This window comes from Poecilia latipinna, unplaced genomic scaffold (genome assembly GCF_001443285.1).
Source record: "Poecilia latipinna isolate Pla-1442-1.1 unplaced genomic scaffold, P_latipinna-1.0 Scaffold90, whole genome shotgun sequence".
NCBI classification, from domain to species: domain Eukaryota; kingdom Metazoa; phylum Chordata; class Actinopteri; order Cyprinodontiformes; family Poeciliidae; genus Poecilia; species Poecilia latipinna.
In genome coordinates, this window is record NW_015112706.1 from 346,911 (window position 1) to 352,988 (window position 6,078).

The following is a 6,078-nucleotide window of genomic DNA, read 5'->3' on the forward strand; positions in this document are numbered from 1 at the left end:
CAGTGCCGTGCGCTTTGCTTTTATACGGTGAACCCCGCCAACCTTGGAGCCCTCTCTTCAGCTTACCCAGCGGCTGTTTTGGAGCAAATCTGATTAATTCGTTACAACACTACTGTTTTAGTCTGCTGCACAGTTAAAAATAATCATTGTGTGTGCAAGTCGAAGAGAACAGGCTCAAGGGCCGAGAAAGAGGTCATTTTCTAATGTAAAAGTAGTTCAGAAATACTTCCAGATTATTTGGTTTTAAACTATATGTACTTTATACTAACTCTGAAATTGTAAAATGAGTTAATAGATAAACAAATGGACAGGCAGAAACATACCAAAGTCATTTAAGCTTTTTGATAATGATTGTTAAAGTGGTAACAGTCCGGAGGGTGAATTTTATTTTATCGAACAACAATCAATCAATCAACTTTATTTGTATAGCACATTTCAGCAACAAGAAGGTTCAAGGTGCTTTACATAATAAAAACACAAAATTACAAAGTTATAGAGAAAAAAAAACATACAATCAGCAAAGAAGAGGAATGTGGAAGGTACATACTGCAGGATTTATTTCCAATATTTTCTAAAAGAGAAGGAAACTTCATTTTTACATGAATAATTTAGCTTGTGCTTCAGATTCTTATTTTACAAATTCACTTTTAAATCCAATGCTTTATGTACAAGAATCTTGCATCATTTTTACCGGTTTGATTTAATTCCATTTCCAAGGCAAAAAAAAAAAATCATCAGATTATTTTCACACAATGCCTTTGAAGACGTTTAAACCTGAGTCTGGATCCCTGTGAGCGGGTTCCAAGGATTTCCCTTCCTCATAGCTTAGACAGAGTGGCATTAGTTGGATTTGTTGTGGAAGGCAGGACAACAGATGGCTCTTCTCCCCAGCTCGATGCAGTCTGGGCTCGTGGTCGGTTTATAGAAATGACCTCCTGACTTAATGCTGCGCCATAAGTCATAAGGATTTACAGCTAGCATCAGTGGTACTACAAAATCCTTAACGTTATGGTTATGAAGAAGGTTAGCTAACTCATGACATCCTGTGAAAATTATTTTTGGTCTACTGTAACCGATGTAAAAAATGAGAAAGAATAGGGAAGCGTTTTGAAGTTACATTGTAGAACTGAAGATGTTGCTTCAGGTTAAAAAAGGGGACAAATTAAGTTATCTTGGTAACTTTCATCTTTATTTGAACTATAAAGACACATCAGTTTGACTGGGAAGTGCACGTTTTATTTCATTTAGATGGCCAGAACAAGATTAAATAGATTAAAACAATTTTTATTTTGGTAAGTTGATTTGAAATTGTTTTTAAATAGTTTGATAAGTTGAATTAATTACAAAGCCTGACTGAAATATGACATAATTTTGATCTTAAAAGTTACTTCTGGGTGTATTTGGTCAAAATGGATTCATGAAAAATAAAACTAGCTCAAAAAATAGTCTCAAATCTAATAAATAAAAGTGAACAGGTCTTTTGTCATGTGAGGTCAAGCAGGGCGCAACATATGTGATGACGCAAATATTTTAATCCACGGATCCACCTGTCTACCAGCAGTTTGTTTGTTCAGACTTACGAAACAGACTGAGACAATTAGGAAGAATTTCTTTACTAATAACAGATACATTTCCATTGAGAATTCAGAAAGATGTACACAACTATTGCCATGCAATATTTTTTAGTAAAATGTTGTTTTTTTTTAATTGATACTCATTTCACGTTGTTTTTGATATCTTAAGAAAGATTCAACTTCTTGGTTAAATGTAAATAATTTATATCAAAATCTCTCGTTGGTTTCAATCATTTTGAGGTTTGCTGTTAATTCACCGTTAGCCATTCAGAAACCAGATGACCAAATATATATTTTTTTTCTTTGACTTGCTATTCGTTTCAGCAAAATCTTCCTCAATAGAAAAATAGAAAAGAATAGGACATAAACAGCCTTTATTGTCCTGCGAAGGGAAAATTCAGATGTAACAGCAGCAACAGATATAAAGGTTCACACAAAAAGTTTTTAAAGGGGCAGTATTATGTAAAATCTAAATTTTTTGAGAATTACATCATGTTGTAATGTTATTCCCTCATCACAAACATACCTGGAGGGATGTTTTGATTCTTTCATGCATGTTTGAGAAATCCTTTAATCACCACGGCAACCATTCAGCTGTGCCTGGGTAGACCTAGCCCTGCCTTCAAAGCAAAACTCCTCCTCAGAGCTGCAGTTTCCAAGCCCTTCCCCACTCTGCTCCTTCAGACTAGCCAGCAGCAATTAGCAAATACCTGGTGGAGTTGCTGAGCTCATTATAGGAGCTGGTAAAAACATTGTTAAAGAGTGAATAGAGGAGCTATAATGTGATGATTGACTGAAAGTGGAGTTTCAGAAGGAGCAGAAGTTTTTAAAGAGACAGAGGCCCAATGTGAAGTGAAATTTTTTTTAAGTCACGTTTCATATATGTTGCATTTCTATAACAACTGAAGGTTAACATAGTTACCTGGTTGTGCCTTAAATGGGTACAATGTATGTACCTGAGAAATACATAATACTGCCCCTTTAAATTCTTAAACGCAATATATAAAAAGCAAGATTAACAATAATAATAATAATAATAATAATAATAATAATAATAATAATAATAATATGCTGTATAAGACTATTTTAAAAAAATACTGTGCAGTTATTAGAAATAGGCACAATGGACTCGTGATCCAATATGGAACTGAATTGGATCGCTTTTTAAAACTGTACATAATGTGTTGAACCTGAGTCTTTCCTGATATGACAAAGGCTGCCTGAATGTGACTGGCTGCTTGTTTGCGGGTTTAACCCAGCTTTAAGTTGCGTCAAAGCACCCACATTTATCTCCACTGATCTTCAGAAGCTGAACTCTCTCCACTGGCACAAAGCTGTCAACAAATCCATGGGGGGGATTGATGGAGGATCCTCGGGTTTCCTTAGTCAGGAGTAATTGATTGATTAATGAGGGGTGGTGGATCATTGGTATTTTGAATGGATTGTCTCACCTGGGCAGCAGGGGATAATGAATCAGATTGGTTTATGTTTACACTGTCCTGACTGTAAAGTGTCATTTGGGGTCAAGGTTTGAGATCTCTTTAAAGCTCCTCGGACCAGGCAGCACCGACGTGAACGGCGTCACCGGATCGTCAATCGGCAGAATCATCTTCACCATCAGATTTAGGTTCTCCAGATCAGTCAATGTTTGTGTAAAACCTGCAGGTGGGATGCAGATTTTTGTAGCCGTGAACAATGAGCAGCAAATATTGTACAGTTTCCAGAATGAATGATGTTAAATATTTAATTAGATTTTCTCGTTATACAAGTAAGAAAAAGATCTGCAGCTGCCTTTTGCATAGCTGTTCGTTCCCTTTATGCTCTAGTGGCAATGTTAGACTCTAGCCTTTTCAGGTATATATGTCTGTTTTGTCTGAATGGCACAAACTGAATCCCATTTGTACTTTTTTGCAAAGGCATACATTTCCACCCACGCCTCTGCACCATATTTTTGTGGGAGTGCATTTTAACACAGAACAATATCACTCTTGAGTCTGTGAAACTGCTCTGAAGGGTTTCTGCAGAAAATATTGATCTTGTTTATACTTGCCTTAAATTGACTTAGTTTATACATTCTGTCATGTTACAAACACATTTTTTCATTTATTTGATAAGGAACTGGTGCGGTAGACCAACTCAAAGTAGTGCCAAGTTGTGAAGTTGAGGAAAAATTATGGTGTTTAAAGAAATTCAGAAATAATCTTAAAATATGATGCACATCTACATTAAACCCTTTTTACTCTGAAGCCTCTAAATAACAAATATTACAATATTTCAGATGTTACCCAGTTTGTCATTTAGCCCTAGTATAATCTTTGTATGAATAGAAATGTTATGCTAAAGCCTCAGAGATTGAATAGTTTGCATTACACTTGAAACTATTACTTATAAACCATTTTTCAAAAAGTATTCTGAATGTCAGTCACATTTGTGGAAATAGAGGGTGATAACTGAATAAATTAGGGAGAGAAGGCAATATTTCTCTTCATTTCACAATAATTCATTGGTAGAAGATGATACCATTTTGTGGGAGTGCAGATTTGTTAAATTTCACTGGCCTCTTAATGTGGCAGATGGGGTTTATATAGTAACATAAAAATAATAATAACCAAACATCAAAACCAAAACTTTCATATCCATTTCAAAAGGGAAGAAGACAAAGCTGATTTAATCCTACCCACAATGGTCTCATCCCACATTATGCATCTAATTTTTACAGTTGCTACTCTTCCCAAATTGTAGGTGTACAATTAATTTATTATTATAAAGCCTTCACCAACAGCCAAAAACAAAACCTCTTCTATATAATCCATTATATAAGCACCACATATTTCACACATTCAATCATGTTTTAAAGATAATATCTTTTGATTGTTTCCTTTAAAAGAGAAAGATAAAAAATAAATGAGCCAAAATGACCTATAATTTGCTGCATTTTGTTACTTAAATGTTGCTTTTATGGGGGATTTTAATGCTCTGGAGATGGAAACGACTTTCTTGTGAGTTGAGTTCCCCATTTCAAAGATGTTGGATGCTGATTATTATCAGCCGGGAACAACTACCCAAACAAAAGAGCCTAGAAAAATGCGGTGGCCTTGTCTCCCTATGGTGAACTCCCTATTTACCTGTTTCATCTCTGCAGGCCAATGCAGAGTCATGTAAGCCCCTTACAGCTAAGCTGCTGCCATTTTAGGCAGGTGATTTGTATAGACAGCCAGTATTGTCTCTTGCAGGAACTCCTGCCTTGTCTCATTGAATTAGAGCTCCGCCGTATTACGGCCTCTTAACAACACAGCCTCTAGATTGTTGCTAAATCGAGACAGAGAAGCAGTGTTTTCTACTTATGGAAACTCTTTAACAATTGCTGGTGAGCCCATTAGAGCAGTCCTGACATGCTAGTGTATAGTATAAGACTTCTGAAATAGACAACACTGCTGAGTTTGGTTATTAACGCAAACACACTTCCGTCTTGAACTCAGAAGAATTTCAAGGCAACCATGTGTTTGTTTAGTGTTTTGCCATCTGCATTCTGCTCCTCCTGCACGACCTATACTGAGTTGTGTTTTTAGCTGAGCTTCAAGTCAACTGAGGCGGCAACATTTGAGTCAACAACCTCAAATGTTAGCTCTAATGAAGAATGTTTTTGGTCACGCTTCATTAGGTTTTCATTATATGCTGCAAAAACACAAAGTCTTACCAAGTAATTTTGATCTAGTTTCTATTGCAACCATGTTAGTTGCCTTGAAATAAAACAAAGCTAACTTACAAACAAATATAGGAGCTGGTTTTAAGTCGGTAACTACTTGTTCTATTGGTTGACAAGATGTTTTTCTCATAAGTGAAATAATTTGCCAATGGAACAAGTGCATTTTTATCAATATTAAGTAATTATTGACTTAAAACAAGCTCCTATGGCTTGCTGAGAAGCTACTTATAAGTTAATTTTGTCTCATTTCAAGCGTACTTCAGATACTTGCACTAGAAACTAAACCAAAATTACTTGATAAGATTTTTAGCTCGAAACTGAATTTAGAAGCAAAATGGTTTAACATTAATTGTTCTTTGGTGTAAATGTGTATATGTTGTTATTTGTCCTGTCGTCCCAGTATTTCCCTGTTCTGGACTAGCGACCGGGACAAATCACTCCATCACTAAAGTCCTTACACTGGATCCCTGTAGCTCAGGGAATAAAACTTAACTTTCGTTTGTTAAGAAATCAGAGAATAACTTACTAACAAAATACATTAAAGATCTGTTTTTATTTAAGCTTTTCAGACAGGTCCTCTGGTTCTGGTATATCCTCCATATTCAGAACCAGAACCAAACATGGAGAAGCAGCATTCAGCTTCTTTGCCCCACAAATCTGGAACAAACTTCCAAAAAACTGCAAAACAGCTGAAACACTGAGTTCCTGCAAATCAAGGCTAAAACCCCATTTGTTTAGAGTTACATTTGGTTAACTGGAACATTGATCTATATGATGTATTGATGATTTTGATGATGG